Genomic DNA, 20,570 nt, shown 5'->3' on the forward strand with positions numbered 1-20,570 from the left:
TATCCTGTGCAAGATTCTTCATCTCCGAGTAATTACTGCAATGCACATACTTCTCAATCTGCTTACTGTATTCATCTCTTGGTCTCTCTCTACGACTTTTTACCCCCTCTATTTTCGTCCAGTACTAAACTGGCGATCCTGATGGCTCAGAATGTGTCCCAACAACCGATCCCTTCATTTAGTCAGATTGTACCACAAATTTCTTGTCTCCCCAGTTCTGATCAATACCTCCTCATTAACTGCATGATCTACCCATCTAATCATTAGCATTCTTCTGTAGCACCACATTTCAAAAGCTTCTTCTCTTCTTGTCTAAACTGTTCATCGCCCATATTTCACTTCCATACCTGGATACACTCCATACGAAAACATACAGAAATGAATGAGATTTTTCACCCTGCGGTGGAGTGTGCGCTGATATGCAACTTCTGGCAGATTAAAACTGTCTGCCGGACCGAGACTCGAACTGGCAGAGTAAAACAGTTTTAATCTGCCAGGAAATTTCACATCAGCGCTTACTCCGCTGCAGAGTGAAAATCTCATTCTGGAAACATCCCCCTAAGCTGTGGCTAAGCCATGTCACTGCAATATCCTTTCTTCCAGGAGTGCGAGTTCTGCAAGGTTCTGTGAAGTTTGGAAGGCAGGAGACGAGGGACTGGCAGAACTGAAGATGTGAGGACAGGTCGTGAGCCGTGCTTGGGTAGTCTCCACGTGAATCGTGTTTACATTTCGCGATTTTGCTGTTTTCTCTTTGTTTCAGCTCTCACGTCACATAAAAACAAAACAGATTTCTGTGGCTGGGAAGTATTAAGTGAACTGTAATACATTCACGTAATCACAGAAAACTAAAAGAATATGTTATTAGTCCCAGTTTTCTGATTTTATTTTTTTACCGTGGTGTTAGAAATCAACATTAATCATCATGCAGAACCATGAAGTTATTTTTGTCGGTTTGCTAAAGAAATTTGTGTTTCACTAACCTTTTCCGTAGATGCAGTCACTTTATTTGAAATGACATGTTTCATTCCAAACAGTTGGCTAGCATCAACTGTTTGCTCACTTTCAAGTGCATATTTTTATTTTCACATTTTCATTTTCATGAGCAGGCCCGACGAGTGGGGAGGGGGGGGGGGGGCAAAATTCCTGGGGCCCAAGCCTTATGGGGGGACACATCCTCTCGAGGGTTCAGACATACCAGGGTGCTCAGTTGGCAAATATGCTATTGTAAAACAAATTTTGTATCATACAGTAAATAAAAGAACATTACCCCAGCACCAGTATAACCAATGTTACTCTTCCTTTCCACTTCAGTTTTATGATCCATACAGAGTAACTACATACAATTCTATTTCGTGTATGATCTTGAATGCACAATACTTTCTGTAGGCATCGTGCACTAAAACCAACTTGTGATGCAGTCAAAAATGCGCTTTTTTTTTTAAATGTTGGAAATCCTGCCAGGACATTTTCCGAGCAAATGTACACGGCAACAGCTGAAAAACGTCGTTATAATTTCGTAGGTTTGCCAACAACATTCAAAGATAAGGCAACTGTGATTCCATCACAAGGTGACAAAAAACGAGTACACAGAAAATATTTTACATTCAAGAGTAAACACAAAATAAATACTTCTGTCTGTATATAGCTGTCCCGGAAGAATAATATAAGTGAAGAAATGGATGACATGAAAGAGCTGCTTTGACCATGCTGATGTTCGGAAGTGAAGAAGTAATGTCTTCTTTTCTTCGTCCGTAGAGTAGCCAATTTACATGGGAACTCTCATGCTACTTGTGACATTATTTCCTTGGACTGCGACGGAGAGCACGCGACTGGCCGCCGTCCGCAGCGCGCAGTATTAACTAGCGCGCCCGAATGAGTCTCTTTTTCTTAGCTCACCATGGAGCCTTTCGATACGACTGTAATTGTCCGGTGTTAGGATGTCAGACACAGTGATGATGGGTGCGTGTAGCGTGCGTGTTTTATAATCCGCCTTTGTTAATAAAACTGTTTAAACTTACTTCTCGTGTTCACGTATTGCCGTACCTCAAGGGCCCACCGCTTACAAATCCTGACAAAATATTCGTGTAATCATCATCCGAGGCAACAACACAAAAAAAACCTTATATTGGCCTTCAGAGGTACAGCTCAGAAAATCACAGAGTTACAAATAACAGAAATTTCCTCGGAATGGTAGAGCTCTCGAGTCATTATGATCCAGTTTTTGCAAAACCCATAAGCGTGGACAGAGGTGACAAGAAGATGGAAAGTGTTTTATAAGTGCGTTATCTGTCAAGTGAACCTCAGAATGAATTTATTTCTGGTTGTGCCCATCACGTCAGGGGTGCCATTTTGGACCATAAAGAGAATGAGAAGTATTATTGAATTACTATGTGCTTGTAATAACCTTATATGGAGCCCATGCAGCTGAAAGTTGCCATAAGCAGATACTTTTTTTTGGAGTGACTCAACTTCGCGACAACATGTTCAATATCAGGACACCGCAATGGGAATTTCTGAAACTTTGTTTTGGAAAGTTTTTAGATTCCATGACTGATGAACGTTGGAGCGCTCGCTTGACGCTGCAATCCCAATTGCAACTCACCAGAATAAGATTGCCGTTTCTGATGAACCTCCCAATAAGTTAAATTTGTCAGCTGAAACACGTTCTGTGGTACGGTTTTTTTTTTTTATGGATTATGTGAGTTCATTCAAGTTTTTAATGAAGGCGTCAATTTATCCAAAGTTTTTGGTACCAACCGACTACAGAAGCAAATTATTAAAAGCTTGAAGTACTACCTTTGATGTTGAGGTACGACACTTTGCGAGCTTATTAAATTGCTTAAAATATATTAGCGAAGATGGGACGCCATGGTACCTGATCTAAACTTGTTGCCAGTGCAGTTAATATCGATTCTGACTTTCTGGAGGCGCACACGATGAAGAGGAAATCATTTCGTGGTAAAGCCAAGAATGAAGTAACAGATATGAATCCAGAAGATTTATTGAAGACAGATGAATTTTATGGCATTATTGACAATCTCGTGTCTAACTTGAAAACTCGATTAAAAACAGTGAATATTTTATATGGAACATTTTGGTTTTATGGACATACTTAAAGATGACTGACGATCAGGTCGCTGAGGCGTGCGAGTTATTTATCTATGAATACCATAATGATGTCACAATAGATTTAAAGAAATAAATTAAATATCTGAAAACAATTCATAGTTTAGGCTTTGAATATGTTGTTGTTGTTGTGGTCTCCAGTCCTGAGACTGGTTTGATGCAGCTCTCCATGCTACTCTATCCTGTACAGGCCTCTTCATCTCCCAGTACCTACCGCAACCTACATCCTTCTGAATCTGCTTAGTGTATTCATCTCTTGGTCTCCCTCTATGATTTTTACCCTCCACGCTGCCCTCCAATACTAAATTGGTGATCCCTTGATGCCTCAGAACATGTCCTACCAACCGATCCTTTCTTCTAGTCAAGTTGTGCCACAAACTTCTCTTCTCCCCAATCCTATTCAACACTTCCTCATTAGTTATGTGATCTACCCATCTAATCTTCAGCATTCTTCTGTAGCAACACATTTCAAAAGCTTCTGTTCTCTTCTTGTCCAAACTATTTATCGTCCATGTTTCACTTCCATACATGGCTACACCCCATACAAATACTTTCAGAAATGACTTCCTGACACTTAAATCTATACTCGATGTTAACAAATTTCTCTTCTTCAGAAACGTTTTCCTTGCCCTTGCACGTCTACGTTTTATATCCTCTCTACTTCGACCGACATCAGTTATTTTGCTCCCCAAACAGTAAAACAGTAAAACTCTCATTTCCTAGTCTAATTCCCTCAGCATCACCCGACTTAATTCGACTACATTCCATTATCATTGTTTTGCCTTTGTTGATGCTCATCCTATATCCCCCCTTCAAGACACAATCCATTCCGTTCAACTGACCTTCCAAGTCCTTTGCTGTCTCCGACAGAATTACAATGTCATCGGCGAACCTCAAAGTTTTTATTTCTTCTCCATGGATTTTAATACCTACTCCGAATTTTTCTTTTGTTTCCTTCACTGCTTGCTCAATATACAGATTGAATAACATCGGGGATAGGCTACAACCCTGTCTCACTCCCCTCCCAACCACTGCTTTCCTTTCATGCCCCTCGACTCTTATAACTGCCATCTGGTTTCTGTACAAATTGTAAATAGCCTTTCGCTCCCTGTATTCTACCCCAGCCACCTTCAGAATTTGAAAGAGAGTATTCCAGTCAATATTGTCAAAAGCTTTCTCTAAGTCTACAAATGCTAGAAACGTAGGTTTGCCCTTCCTTAATCTAGCTTCTAAGATGAGTCGTAGGGTCAGTATTGCCTCACGTGTTCCAACATTTCTACGGAATCCAAACTGATCTTCCCCGAGGTCGGCTTCTGCTAGTTTTTCCATTCTTCTGTAAGGAATTCGCGTTAGTATTTTGCAGCTGTGACTTATTAAACTGATAGTTCGGTAATTTTTACATCTGTCAACACCTGCTTTCTTTGGGATTGGAATTATTATATTCTTCCTGAAGTCGGTATTTCGCCTGTTTCATACATCTTGCTCATCAGATGGTAGAGTTTTGTCAGGACTGGCTCTCCCAAGGCCGTCAGTAGTTCCAATGGAATGTTGTCTACTCCGGGGGCCTTGTTTCGACTCAGGTCTTTCAGTGCTCTGTCAAACTCTTCACGCAGTATCGTATCTCCCATTTCATCTTCATCTACATCCTCCTCCATTTCCATAATATTGTCCTCAAGTACATCGCCCTTGTACAGACCTTCTATATTCTCCTTCCACCTTTCTGCTTTCCCTTCTTTGCTTAGAACTGGGTTTCCATCTGAGCTCTTGATATTCATACAAGTCGTTCTCTTATCTCCAAAGGTCTCTTTAATTTTCCTGTAGGCGGTATCTATCTTACCCCTAGTGAGATAGGCCTCTACATCCTTACATTTGTGCTCTAGCCATCCCTGCTTAGCCATTTTGCACTTCCTGTCGATCTCATTTTTGAGACGTTTGTATTCCTTTTTGCCTGCTTCATTTATTGCATTTTTATATTTTCTCCTTTCATCAGTTAAATTCAAAATATTTTCTGTTACCAAGGATTTCTGCTAGCCCTCGTCTTTTTACCTACTTGATCCTCTACTGCCTTCATCCCTCAAAGCTACCCAGTCTTCTTCTACTGTATTTCTTTCCCCCATTCCTGTCAATTGTTCTCTTATGCTCTCCCTGAAACTCTGTACAACCTCTGGTTCTTTCAGTTTATCCAGGCCCCATCTCCTTAAATTCCCACCTTTTTGCAGTTTCTTCAGTTTTAATCTACAGGTCATAACCAACAGATTGTGGTCAGAGTCCACATCTGCCCCTGGAAATGTCTTACAATTTAAAACCTGGTTCCTAAATCTCTATCTTACCATTAGATAATCTATCTGAAACCTGTCAGTTTCTCCGGGCTTCTTCCATGTATACAGCCTTCTTTTATGATTCTTAAACCAAGTGTTAGCGATGATTAAGTTGTGCTCTGTGCAAAATTCTACCAGGCGGCTTCCTCTTTCATTTCTTAGCCCCAATCCATATTCACCTACTACGTTTCCTTCTCTCCCTTTTCCTACTACCTAATTCCAGTCACCTATGACTATTAAATTTTCGTCACCCTTCACTATCTGAATAATTTCTTGAATATATTTGAATATATTACTTTGTGACGATTACAACGGTTGAATAAGACGCACGTGCTTAAAATATTAAGTTTGTTCCCGAATGTATGTGTAGCTATGCGCACCATTTGCGCTCGTCCACTGACTGTAGACGAGGCTGATTGTATTCGGCACTCTGACTCGTGTTTAAAGTGGTCTCATATCAACTACGCATCAACAAAGCTTCACAGATTTGGAAACCTTGGCAACTGTGATTCAAACATTTCCCGAACGGAAGTCTCGCAAAGCGACATTGACAGTGTTAAATGCAAGTAGGCTATAATATGCTACTCATTGCGCGAGTCGTTGCTGTCGAGCGAGTGTGCTAATGTCTCAAGACTAAAAGACCATATATGGACACATGCTTTATTGCAAATGGTTTCCGAGGTAGAACTCGCTTATCAGTTTTGAACTGAACGTTTTTCTCTGATAATTCGATAATCGCACACTCCAGGGAAAACGTGTCTCAGTACACAATTAAACTAAAGTAAATTTTCTACCGGAAAGGTCCTATTTATTTTTTGTCTAGGACTAACAGTTTGCGCGGAGATATCGCGATAATGTTGAAAATCTCGCACGACGCGCGTGCGCTGTACCTTGGAAGCTTTTTGTAGGCCAGTTTGATGTAGTTTTCCGACTCGATAGACCACAAGCGTCCTGTATCAAAATGTTCGTCTCAGCTTCCTCAGTATTACTGTGGTACGTTGTAAACAATGATAATGAATAAAACAGAAAACAAATAGAAATGTACATTAAAAGCGCTCTATCTCGGAAACCATTCGTAATAGGGAATATACACACATCAAGTTTTTTGTTCAGAATCAAACACGTACCTTCCCTCCTGACTCACCTTGTACATAGCGCTAATGTATATTATGTGGGGACGTCAGGGAACAAGTGGAGATAGAAAACCACGTCGCAGCATTACTGGCACAAGACATTTCGTCAATGTACAAATCAGTATAATATTTAGCCTTTTGTCTTAAAGTTAAGTGAAAGTAAATTAAACCATTTTAAAAATAAAATTAAATGAGGCTTACGCTCATTTTACAATATCCATTTTTGGATGGCATCGGAAGCCGAACTCGCAAGTTCGTCAGTCGTATCAGTTTGTGTAGATTATAGTTGCGCTATCATCCAGTTCCCTGGCTTCGGTGGTCTTGGGATCCTGATAACTTGATAACTGTCTTCGTTACTACTTTTAAAACCAGTTTATTATTATTCTTTCAGTCTCCTACTCCATGAACGCGTCAAGGCACTAGTATTCTTTCTCGGTATATTTAATCTTTGCTCACTCACTCATGACTGATATGAGTGCTGCGTCAGTTATTTCAAAGGCGCAGTGGGAGATACGGTTGACACGGTTTTTATCTTTCTCCATTTCCTGTAATTTTGAGTGTGACTGAACATTGTACAACGCGTGTCACAATAACCACTAATAGTTTCCTGAAATAATAAAGGGTACGAAATCACATATTTAACCTATGTCCAATAATGTGTCGTTTTGAAATTGCACTGGTATGAGGAAACTGTATACTGTAACAAAAGTTCTATAAGGACTTCATTGCAAAACTAGTGTGAAATTTAGAACATGATATTAGCAAGGGCACATCACGCAAGTGTGTTTCTGTTTTTTTGCTATGAAATTATAATCAGATACAATGAAAATTGGAAATACATTTATAGTTGTTTAAATTCGTAGTTAGCGCAGTCTACTGTTATTTTGATTAAAAATGTATGTGGAAATCAGAAATATGACAGCAGAAAATGTAGACGGAAAAAAATTACATACCGGAGGCAGCAAGTAGTAATAGTAGGAGCTGTTACTCTGATAAACCTGTGTATAAACTCTCTACTCCGCGCTGCAACACTTCGCGCCATTTCTTCGGGGGCGTCCGTTTTCTAAATACAGTAGAATGACATGTCGTAGTCTCCATGCATTCTGATTCCACCTACTGCACCACGAACAATTGTTAACTCACTCGAGTTCCGCCGGCAGTATCTTGTGCAACGTAGAGCACCGTAGTGTAAGCCAGCGAAGAAACGCTCCACTTGAAGCACAAACAAGGCGATTATGCTCGTCATGAAAAGGAAGAAAAGTGGGGAACCAGCTGTCTCAGTCCACATTCCATCTTCGACACCAAAAGTTGTGGCATGTCAATGTACTGGCGCTCTTTTAACAGAGAACATTCCAAACCCGTGTACCCAGTCTCTCTTCATAGTGAAGCTTTCGTACTCAGCATCTCCCTCTCACTGCCACGGTCTATACATGGTGATTCTTGCTAACGTTAAAAAAAAAACCACGATGCAAAAACGGCTAAAACCGGTTGTTTTTTTTTTTTTTTTTTTGCTGACTGAAGAGTGGACGGGTGTACTGCTGGTTCATAGTGTCCAACGAGAACGATATTTCGGCGATCAGACATGTCGCCATCGCCAGGTGCGCTGATGAACTGAGCCCCTGTTTTTTTTTTTTTTTTTTTTTTTTTTTGAGAAAAAAATGGTGGAGCCCCCCCACGCCAACACCGGCGTGATGACCAACTCGAAAGGTCTACTTCCATCTGCATAATGGTTAGTTTTCAATACAGTGAGGTGTTGCAAGATGTGGATACTGCGATGTTTGCGTACGTCTGCTTAAGGTTAACCATTAATACGCGCTCTTCTGGAGATAGATGGGATCTAAAGTCGAACGAAGGATAGCGGTTTGAAGGACAGAGGGAAAAAAAATGCCAAGGTAAGAGCCAAGGGAAAAACCTTTGCGATAGTTAGGTCGGATAGTAAGAGCAGTAGCGGATGTCTTGTTGCCTGCGACATGTCATGCAAAGGGGTTTTGTTAGTAGTGGGTATCATGCAGGTCGATACCTTTGACGTTGTGCGGTGTCGTTACTCGGCAGCTGCCGCTGGGTGCCGGTGTTGATCTCTCGGTCAGCGCGAAAGGTCTCTGTTGGATTCCTTTCATGTTAATTTCTTAAATCTGTTGTCATTTGCGGCATAAATTCCTCTTCTAAATTTACTGTGGCGTTTCTGACTATCTGGGAGGAGACTGAGTAGTCACACTACTACACTTTAAAACACAGTTTATATGTAATTCATATCACACAGTCTCATACGGAACCTACATCCGCTTTCTTTTATATACTGTATATGATAAGATACAGTCATCCCCCTTCCCTTCTGTGTGAGAGGATGAATGAGCAAATGTATTTCTAGTTGCATGCTGGAGGGTAGCAGACAAGCCTGTCTGCTAGAGAACAGTAGGACCAACGTCGGAACAGGTAGCTACGCTTTCTAAAAGCAGAGAGGTTTCTATCCTTAGTATGGTCCTGCCCGTCCCTTGTCATGTTGGTATAGGAAGCGGCCTCTCTGATCACTTCCGTTGGTATTTGTGAGCCATCCCTCTGGAAGGGACCATGGCAGTCTATCCGCGGCGAGCGTCTGAAGTGGTAAGATCAAAGGTTAAGCGCGTGTCTGCTAAGTTCGTAGGACAATGGATTTCTTAAGTTCAGCCTAACTGAAAATTTAATCACCTTTATTTCAGGTTTAGCTCTAAAATATCTAATGTTATCTTAAATTGCAACGCAGTGTAATTCGAGTGTGAAGTTCAGAATATATTCCGGTAGTTGCTTTGTCACTACTTTGCGAGTAAAGTGGAACCACGTGTAGATCAGTAACTCTAACTAGCATCATCAATCTTAAATGCGAATGTGCGTGAGATTATAACGTCTCGTCTTGACAATATTTTTCAATATAGCAACTTTTCTTTATGTTCAACCCACGTGGGGTGTACTTTGTGAGACCAGTACCACGTGCTTATACAATTGTGTGACCCATCAGGTTAATAGTAAGACGTTAGTAACCAGTTCGAGGTTTTTCTTTTGCAAATTGCTTTTCGATCTAATTTATTTTAATTATCAAAATTATTGTGGAGTTACACTCTTTGTGTAAACCAAGTTGACCACGTGAAGCATGTGGTGTAATTATCAAAGTAGCCCTCAGCTATTCTTTTCGGGAAGATTTCAGAAAGAGTTAATATGAATTTAGTATACCAGTGTGTGGTAATTACATGACGGACAGGATTGCGCTACGAACGTAACTTCTTTGGGTGAAAATTGAATCGGTTGGTTGTGGTTAATTTCCTCTTGCATATGTTTCAACGTTCTTCGTGTGTTATTTTATGAATGGAGTGTTGTATGTAGTCTCCCAATCTTGGCTCCCTATTTGATGTGTTCCATAAGATTACAAACTCACGTTTACACAGCTTTAACCCGCTTTTATTGTCTATCAGTACCGCTTTCATAGCAAATTAAAGCAACAACGTTACAAGCGCCAGCATACCTACCCGGTGAGGTTGGAGTAAAATGCTGTGGGGTTGTGTTTCTTATTAAATTCTGTGTTTAGGAGACTACGGTCTCCGTAATTGTGTATAATCACTGGTGCGAAGCCAGCCGAGGACTTGTTCGGATCCTGCGTAGCTGCTTGTGTGTCTGTGTGTGCTGCAGTCGCAGAGTTGTTCGTATTGTTCCCCGTGTTGCTATTTTGCGATGTGGTTGGAGTTGCAGCAGCACTCGGCGGTTGCCTCGTGAGCTTGTGGACTCAGTTGTTTGTGTTTTGAAGCGGTTTGCGTCGTGGACCTGACTGATGCCACGGTCCGTCCTCGGAGTTGTTAGTGTTTTCTGTCGGCGCTGGCTCCGGTTCTATCGGTGCCTGAGCCACGCGAGGTGAGAGCGAGGGCGCATCTCTTGTGTTTGCGGGAGGCGCTTATGTGTGTGTGTGTGCGTGTGTGTGTGGAGCGTGTGTCGGTGTTTGTGCGTGTTCACCCACCATCAGCACCTCGATCAGCAGTTGCTGATCGGCGATCTTCTGGTATTTCGAGGCAGCTGCCTCTTGGGACGCGGAGAGTGGGACGGAGATGTTGGCGGGAACAGCCGGCATTCCCGCCTCTTGTGCTGCAGCTTTACTGCGGGTTACTGGAGGCGACATGCAGGGAGGATCCGACATCTTTCCTGCATCGGGACGTTTTATTTGGATAAGTTCAAGGGGGCGTGTACGACAATTTTGCTCTTTTCGAAACGACAACTTTTGCTTTTTCGGCGAGAGTGCAGTATATTGTGTACCTACAGGAGAGGGGAGACCCTACGACCTATCTGTGCGATGTGCAATGCACGGCGCAATAGAGCGCGGGTAGAGGAGAGCGGCCTGCATTGCGCGGGGTTATCCGAGGTGAACGGGCCCCTGGCACTGACAAAACCTTACCGAAGAACGGGTGAGTCCCGCTGGGGGCTTTGCAATCGGGGGTTGCGGAGAGCTGAGCCGAAGCTGTTGCCGCTTAGCGCCCGGAAGCGGTCTTTGTAACTACCGCTAGCGAGAGGCTTAAGCTGCGGCTTTCGATCAGCGACCCCCCCCCCCCCCCCCCCCCCCGACCACTCCTGCTTCTGGCCGTGGCATAATGTGAGACGAGCAGGCGCGATCTGGACTAACTGCAGTTCCGCAACTTACAGACTCCTCAGTTTAAAAAACCCAGTTTACCCAATCCGAAATGGACATGTTTCGTCAAAACACCTAGAATTTCTCACTCAAAATGTGGATTCCTCCGTTTTATACGTATTTTCGAAGGAAGAAATCGGACCATACATGCGTTTTCACATTCTTAAAGTATCGTTATTTGTGAAAATCCTGTACAACACTACGATACAGGCTAAATTTCCTCGAAGTGTTCTCTCATCACGTAGAAAAATTCTGTTCTTGTCAGCCTAAAATCTGCTACATCACAGTATGGCTCACGACGGAATGCTGAGAGCATGCTCTACGTCTGTCACACTATGCCTTCTCACTTTCGAACTCTCTTAAAGTAACCAAATGCTTCGTCACCGACGAAGTATCTCAAGGCAGCAGCACAGAGGAGTTGTAAATATCAGGTTTCTACTGCGTATCACTTTATAGGTTCGCTGATATACCTGATTTTTATTATAATGATCATCTCTTCCTATGTAGATGGCAGACTGAAATTCTGTTAGAAGATCTCGCCGCAACGAAAACATGCCTTATTACCGCTCCACCTCTCCAATCATATCCACGCCCTCGCCTCCATCCGCCTGGTGGCACGTCATTGATATCAAACTGATTGACTAATTAGTTAAATTGATGATGAGAGTCCCTTTACAAAGTGAGTAATTCTTTTTCTGTTATCGTATTACACTTGCAAGGTAAAAATGGTTCAAATGGCTCTGAGCACTATGGGACTTAACATCTGTGGTCATCAGTCCCCTAGAACTTAGAACTACTTAAACCTAACTAACCTAAGGACATCACACACATCCATGCCCGAGGCAGGATTCGAACCTGCGACCGTAGCAGTCGCGCGGTTCCGGATTGAGCGCCTAGAACCGCTAGACCACCGCGGCCGGCCTTGCAAGGTAACCGTTACAGTCACTTCCGTGACCTTTCTGTAGGCTTCCCACAGGGCAGGCAGGCACTTCTTCCGATACCAAAATGGGTGGTAACCGTCGTCAAATTGCTGAGCTGTCTCTCGGTTACCGTGCCATCCTGGTGGAAGTAAGTCATTTAGAATTCAGCTATGCTGCTGCCGAACTAATCGTACTGAGACCTGTCGGTCTGTGGGGGCAATCGGGCGTTTCGCTCTCTTTTCCACCCTCGTGACACATCCACCCCCATCCGCGCCGCCGACACCGCATCGCACGTGGACAGCTTCCACTGCTGCCGCTGGGTAGCAAATCTCAGAGCTGTACTGCTCCAGGCCGACAGTCCACCACTCGCTAAGAAGGACAGCTGTTAATGACTCCAGACTCGCAAAAGTTGTCCTATACTTCCCAGGACTGGGCGCTTAAACGTCACTGGGGTAAATGCCAGGATGCTGAACAAGTTGCTTCCCCTCATCCCTCCTGCAAACCGAAACGTTGTGAGATGTGTTTTCGAAATATCCCAAATGGACTGACCCAGTGAGCAGTAGCAAAATACCTGTCTACTGAGCGCCGCATTCCAGTCGCCTACGAGTCGGCAGATCTAGGTTTCTCTCAGAATACAGCCCTACAGAAGTGTTACTAATTGGCTACCGCTAAATTAGTGGGCGGATGCTTCATGAACTGCAATGGGAGTCCCTGGAGGGAATGCACTGTTCTTTTCAAGGAATATTATTCAGAATCCACGTTTGAAGCTGACTGCAGAAGAAGTCCACTGCGGCCAATATTCATTCCACGTACGGGCCACGAAGATATGATAGGACAAATTGGCACTCATACAGAGGCATACAGACAGTCGTTTTGTCCCTCGCTCTGTTTGCGGGTGGAATAGGAAAGGAAGTGACCAGTAGTCGTACAGGGTACCCTCCGCCAAGCACCATACGATGGCTTGCGAGGTATGCATATAGATGTAGATTTAAATTTAGTCTACCTATGAAGATGTCACTCCATCCATTTACAGGCGCTTAAAACTCACGGAAGAATGTTGTCTCTTATTTATTGAGAAAACAAAGACAGAAATTCTGCTGCTGATTGTCTCTCTGTAGAACTCTTCGTATTAGCCACTAATTTTCTCATTGCAGTCACTCCGCGAGACGTATAAGAGAGGTTGTAATATGTTTACCCGCAGCGGTACACAGCTTACCTCACAATTCCCCTTTCGTCAGAGTATCGCCTACCAGTGTTTCCACGAATCCTCCGGTCTTCGGTACGTAGCATTTAAATACAACTGATTCAACGATAGGAGATGTCCGCCGCCAAGTTACAGACCCCTGTTAATTATGTCGAAATCACATCACGCTCCGACAGCACTGTTCCATTAAACTTCCTGGCAGATTAAAACGGTGTGCCCGATCGAGACTCGAACTCGGGACCTTTGCCTTTCGCGGGCAAGTGCTCTACCATCTGAGCTACCGAAGCACGACTCACGCCCGGTCCTCACAGCTTTACTTCTGCCAGTATCTGTGGAGGACCGGGCGTGAGTCAGATGGGATGGCCAGCACGGTAGCTCAGCGTGCTCGGTCAGAGGGTTAGCCGCCCTCTGTAATAAAAAAACTGTGTTAATCGATCAGCAACGAACTTAAACGGGTGTCTTACGACGTCCGCCCTGATCAGATACAACGAACGAAAACGAACAATTAAAAATAAAAAAAAGATGGTAGAGCACTCGCCCGCGAAAGGCAAAGGTCCCGAGTTCGAGTCTCGGTCGGGCACACAGTTTTAATCTGCCAGGAAGTTTCATGTAAGCGCTCACTCCGCTGCAGAGTGAAAATCTCATACTGTTCCATTAGTTAGTAGGCCGTCTAGTCCTCCACCCGTCACTGACTATGGAGACAGCTATCACTACGAGAAAAATAGCACACTAACGTACAGGAGGAAATTTACAACAGTGCAGAGTTCACATGGATTGCACAAAGAAATTAAAAAGCATAACACCTACAACTGATCGATGTCAAATGGCTGTCTATAAACACTTTTGGTACATGACGTAATGTTCTTTATCGTATTCCTATGATTAATTGATTACCACCTTGGAAAAACGAAAACGTAATGGTGTCCCAGTCTTCGTTGACTGCACAGTGTCCCCCCCCTTTCTCTCTCTCTCTCTCTCTCTCTCTCTCTCTCTCTCTCTCTTCTCTCTTTCCCTGTCCTTCCCACCCCCTTGTTATTTTTTGAACATCGAACAGAGGAAACCTACGAACTATAAAAGCTTGGCTAACATCATCTGATAGAGAACTCAATAAGATTTTATCACGCCTCTCTGTTTAGATACATCGGAAACAACTACCGTCTGTGTGCTGGCATCGACCATATGTGATGACCCCATTAAATATACTTGTGTTGGTCGACTGGAGCAGGCGGTCAGTGATCGAAATCGCTTCCACGGACCTGTGTTAACTTTTGTCGCCTGTACTGGAGGAAAACCATATCTCACAATCACAAGTGTACACATACATAGATTTTTGTTTCTCTACAATGACTCTGTGGTCTGTGTCTGGAGTTAAACCAACATTAACATGTTTCGATCCATTGGCTCTCACAGAAAGCTGGACATAGCATGGTGTAAACTATGCTGCTCCCACAAGACACAGGATGGTTGAAATAACACACACAGGCGGTGTTTCTTATTGACAAAAATGTCGAAGACTCGGAACATATGGAAAGTGAAAGAGTCTCCGGTATTGTGGAGCGCTTCCAAACAGCTGTCCGAAGGTGATGACCTCTACATTTATTCTCATCTTCCACAGTGACAGGGAAGCAGATGTCTCGGTGTTCCGTTTTCGAAGATACCCAGAGCATTTATTCCTCAGGTTGGTGATGCATTTTGCACCCAGGTAAATGATCAGTGTCATTTTTACGACTAACAATGCATAGCCACATGTGGAATAAGGAAGTATTCTGCAGGGCTTAAACCCACAGAGCACGGATAGTGTGCACCATCAGTGAGTCCCACCGGTGGAGGAATGGAATGATTTTCATACACTCAGGCGAGTATGTAAGTACCCTCGCCCCTCCACTTCATCTTCAAGGGAAGAAGAGGAAGGGGAAATGCTTGAAGCTAGACAACAGGGTAGAGAGAACAATAAAAATTTTGAAGAGCAGGCAACATTAGGTCTTGCTTCAAAGCCATTGCCCATTTCAGAAACTGAACTAAAACTGTTAAAAAGTAATGTATTAAAAAGGTATAAAGGTTACTGAATCCTCGGGTTATTTAGTTAAAATTATTAAGTATGTTTAGCAGCATTATCGGCGCCAGTGTTAAGGTATGGTTAGAAGTAGAGTGCACTGCAGTCCTTGCATAAAAATGTCGAAGACTATTTAGGCTCATTTTAAATACGCGGAAATGAGAAACGATCAGTTATTTTGACGGCTATCAGCCGTTATTAGTTGTAAAAATTAAAGAGAGTTTCGGGCCTCTCAAGAGTATCCCTAAATAGCTTAATGATGAAACTAGCTGGTCGCAGCTCGGTTCACTAGCGTTTAATCAACAAGCAGTGGGATTTGAATTAACGAAGCCAACATTAAACATCACTCACATCACCTCACCGTCCTGTCACCAGAAACTGCAGTTCCATTTTTCATCTGTAATTTACTATTTAGCGATCATATTTTCTTTCTCCGTCTTGAATGTTGTCCCGCGACACGTTATTAATGAGTTTCTTGCCGCATGGGACATCGTTCTTCTTCTTAACCCATCAGATACCCATCTCTTCTTTCCTTATTGTTGTTTTGGACTGTCGGCCATAGGAATTAAAATAACCATAAACGCAGCGTTGGAAATGATTAGCGAACATCCGCATTCTTTTCACATAGTTCCTTTCCTGTTCCTCCCATTGCGACGGGCTGTTTCTACCGCAATTAGTAAGTGTGGTAAGGAGTTACCGTACAGACGGAGGGTGAATTTATGCTTGGAATATCTAGTTACGTATTGGTATAGTCGATGGTAGGCGAGCGAGGGGCTTGTTGTAACAGGGGTAAGTAGTAACAGGCTCTTTTCACTAGGATCTTAAACTTTATTAGCGTATTTCTTTGACTCGATTTGACCTACAGGCCGCGCCGCATCATGTTGGCGTAGCGTGTCCCGCCGGCAGCCGCAGTCAGCGGAAGCGTGCACGCGCTTCACTTTTGCCAGGTAATATGAAATTGTACTGTCGGTACATTATGGTTTGCGTTATTATTATCGACTAATTGCAAACTTTCTATATCTTATTTACATTCAAATTTATCTATCTCTGATAATGTGTAACAGTTTTGCAGATTGCTATATTGTTTAAATAGTTATCTTGATAAATGTTAAAAATCATACCATGAGGTTAGTTTTAACAATATTCCTGGGGCTTGTTGTAACGTGTTACAACATGCCCTACGTTATGATGTACAGTCGTGGACAAAACGAGCGAGACCCCTCGCCTTTTCGTTATGCTGATCCGCGCAGCTTTGAAGTCTGCTACACAGCATAACAGGCGAGGCGATGAAGTGCTGCCAACATACTATACACAGGCGTGTAATTGAAAAACTATCCGAACTTTGTCAGACTGTTTTCAATCATGTGTAAGACTATATTGACGCTGAATAGTGTATTAAACACCACACGCAAATGTAAAATATAAATGAAAGAAGAAACGCTAACTAGTGAACTGTGCTACTAAAAATGAATTCCAGTTTATCGAGATAACATAACTGTTTTAGTTATCGTGGCGAATTAGCAAAATATTACGCGCATTCGGCCACGAAACAGTCTGTGTCATCGTTCAGACCAGTCACACTGGATTACCGTTGCTGACCTACCATGAAAGCGTGCAAATTTATCAATGCGTGAAGATTCATACGGAAATACTGTTAATGGTGAAACGGGTTTCAGCGGGTGCGGTGGCCGAGAGGTTCTAGGTGCTTCAGTCACTAACACTACGGCTGCTTCAGTCACAGGTTGGAATCCTACCTCGGGCATGGATGTGTGTGAGGCCCTTAGCTTCGGTAGGTTTAAGTAGTTCTAGGTCTAGGGGACTGATGATTTAAGCAGTTTGGTCGCATAGTTCTTAGAGCCATTTTTTGACCTTTCGCGTAAATTTTCTTTACATAAACGGCCGTATCTTTAGATTGCGTTGACATAGAAGCTCACTTTTTTAGATTGACGGTCAAGAAAGTGAGAATAGTAGGGTTCCATTTTTAGCGATTTAGGTGACGAAATCCTAACAACGAATGAATAATTCACCCTACTCTTTATTCGAAATGTTATAGTTGCAGTCGATACATCAACATGTTAATCGTAGCTACGCTTTCGATCTAAATCCGTTTACAGGAATGCAAATAAAATCCATTTGCCTATACACGTGGTAATTCAGATCCCATTATTAATGCCACGGCGTTTTAGAAGTGAGAGCATTCCCATTGCTAGCTAGCTTAGGAAACACTTCGGCTAATGAACGAACGTTTTCTGGCTGTGGTGAGGATAATGGGGAATTCGAAACATTGTAGAATACGTTTAGCAACTATGTCGTCGTTTATTTCCTGGGGTGGTGCAGAATTATCCTACTAAATTTACTCGATAATAACAGTATTTTGTTATTTCGATAAACATCCCGAATGATCGTCACAGAAGCGGTGACATAAAAGTAGAAAATTCATTTTTTTTAGTCTGGAAAGCTCTATGCAACAGAAACTGCAGATAATTTTGCCATTTTCATTGCGAAATTGCCTGCTTATTCATGCCTGGGTTGTCTGCTAGTGTAGCGAAAGGTGTTATCTACTGCAAGGGAGGTCTGGTTTGTTTTCGCTTCTAATCTCGATGGAGGCAGGTAGACTACCAGTAAAGCCATTTTAAGAAATTCTCGCTTCCCCCAATGCGTTTTATTGCTACCTTTATTCTGAACCAACGCCTTGTGCGGATGTCAATATGAAACTCGTGTAGAATTTCATACTTGTTACTGCCTACTTTTTCCACTTCTGTCAATGGCTGAAGTGACTTAAGTGTGGCAACGAATGATTTTTAATAGAATTTCGTTATGAACCTCCACGCTTTGCTAAATTTGCACTCTTTCATGGTAGTTCAGCAACGGTAATCCAGTGTGTCTGGTCTGAACGATGACACAGATCGTTTCGTGGCTGAATGCGCGTAATATTTTGCTAATTCGTAACAATGTGGGGTACTTTGTGTTACTAAAACAGTTGTGTTATCTCGGTAAGCTGAAATTCATTTTTATTAGTACAGTTCATACTATTTAGAGTTTCTTCTTTCGTTTGTATCTTATATTTACGTGTTTAACACAATAATCAGCGTTAATATAGTCTTACACATGATTAAAAACAGTCTGACAAAGTTCGGATAGTTTGTCAATTTCACGCCTGTGCATAGTATGTTGGTAGCACTTCGTCGCCTTGCCTGTTGTGCTGTGTAGCAGACTTTAAAGCCGCGCGGGTCAGCATAACGAAAAGGCGAGGGTCTCGCTCGTTTTGTCCATGACTGTACATACCTACTTTTTTTTTTTTTTTTTGTTCCTTTCTTCTAGAATGAGGGTGTATAAAATAAAGCCACAGCGGGCAACACAAAGCCAAGAAGTGTATGAGTTAGATGCAGCTGAAGTTGTAGGGAAAAAAAATGCAGTATTCGGAAAGCTAGTCAGGCTTTCGGATTATGTCACGTCTCTCTTTCTAGAAACACAAAGAAAAAGAAGAATAATGAATGTTTAAGAGTTGGTTATGTTAAGCCTATACAAGTATTTACTGCAGAAGAAGAGGGTAAGATGGCTTCCTACCTACTCAAGTGCGCCGAAATACGTGTTGGTCTATTTCTTATTGAAGTAAGGAAACTAGCTTACCAATGTGGTGTGCAGCTTAATGTTAAAAACATTCCTCCTTCTTGGCATCAAAAAACATGGATGGTTCCAAAATTTTATGCGCAGAAAGCCACAGTTATCTTTAAGGACACCAGAAGCGACGTCTTTAAGACGAGCGACGTCGTTCAGTAAGACTAACGTTAATTCATTCTTTGCAATATGTCAACGACTTCTCCAAAAATATCAGTTTAATGCTTCTCGAATATGGAACATTGATGAAACAGGGGTCACAACGGTTCAAAAATCTAAGAAAATAGTAGCTGCTCGTGGCAAAAAGCAAATCGGAGCTATCACATCGGCTGAGAGAGGAACTCTTGTAAAACTTGCTTGTGCCTCTAACGCTGAGGGTAATTTTATCCCACCGATGTTCGTTTTTCCCAGGCTCATATATTCTGAAATGTTTATTCGTGGTGCACCTCCAGCTTGCATTGGAGCTAGTAATTCCTCTGGATGGATGACCGAAAAATAATTTTTATGGATCATTTTATCAAACACGCCGAACCCACCAAGGAAGAGCCAGTTCTGTTGCTACTTGATAACCATAACTCACACCTGAATAGAGGAGTTGTTGAAAAGACCAAAGAAAATAATGTCATCATGTTATCGTTTTCCCCGCACTGTTCCCACAATTTGCAACCTTTAGAAGTAGGAGTGTACATTTAAAAATTACATAAATAGGGCACAGACAGCATAGATGCACAACAATCCTGGGAAAACGATGACAATATGACATCAAACGGCTCTGAGCACTATGGAACTTAAAATCTTAGGTCATCAGTCCCCTAGAACTTAGAACTACTTAAACCTAACGAACCTAAGGACATCATCACACACATACATGCCCGAGGCAGGATTCGAACCTGCGACCGTAGCAGTCCCACGGTTCCGGATTGCAGTGCCTAGAACTGCACGGCCACCGCGGCCGGCCTATATGACATCCCATGTATTGTGGAAGACTTGTTACCACTTGCCTTAAACCCTGCTAATATTATAAGTGGATTTAAAGCTTCTGGTGTGTGGCCTTTCAATGATGATATTTTCCAAGACTCCAACTTTGCGCCATCTTATGTTACTGATCGTCCAGATCCTACACAAGAGCCAGATGTCGCAAATGTCACAGAAAATTTATCATTGAATCTTGAAAATCCAGAACTATTAATTCTGCCCCTGAATTAGATATCAGCACCACGGAAATTATAAGCCAAATCGAAACTGCGAACGAACCAACTCCGAGTTGCTCCAGTCTACAAAAACCTTTTTCGCCACCGAAGATTAGACCTCTACCAAAGGCGCTAACAAGAAAAACTAATACAAATAGCAGACGCAAAAGAAAAATCTACAGTACTGACGGACACTCCCGAAATAGAAGCTTTACAAAAGGAATATGAGGTAAAGATGAAGAAAAAAAAACAGAAAAAAGATGACAAAATTAAAGGAAAAGGTAAAGGAAAGGGGAAGGGGAAGGGGAAAGGCAAAGGTAAATCAATAAAACATAAAACCGGAGTGGACAGAGCTAAAAAAAAAAA

Source organism: Schistocerca americana, unplaced genomic scaffold (genome assembly GCF_021461395.2).
Source record: "Schistocerca americana isolate TAMUIC-IGC-003095 unplaced genomic scaffold, iqSchAmer2.1 HiC_scaffold_104, whole genome shotgun sequence".
NCBI lineage: Eukaryota > Metazoa > Arthropoda > Insecta > Orthoptera > Acrididae > Schistocerca > Schistocerca americana.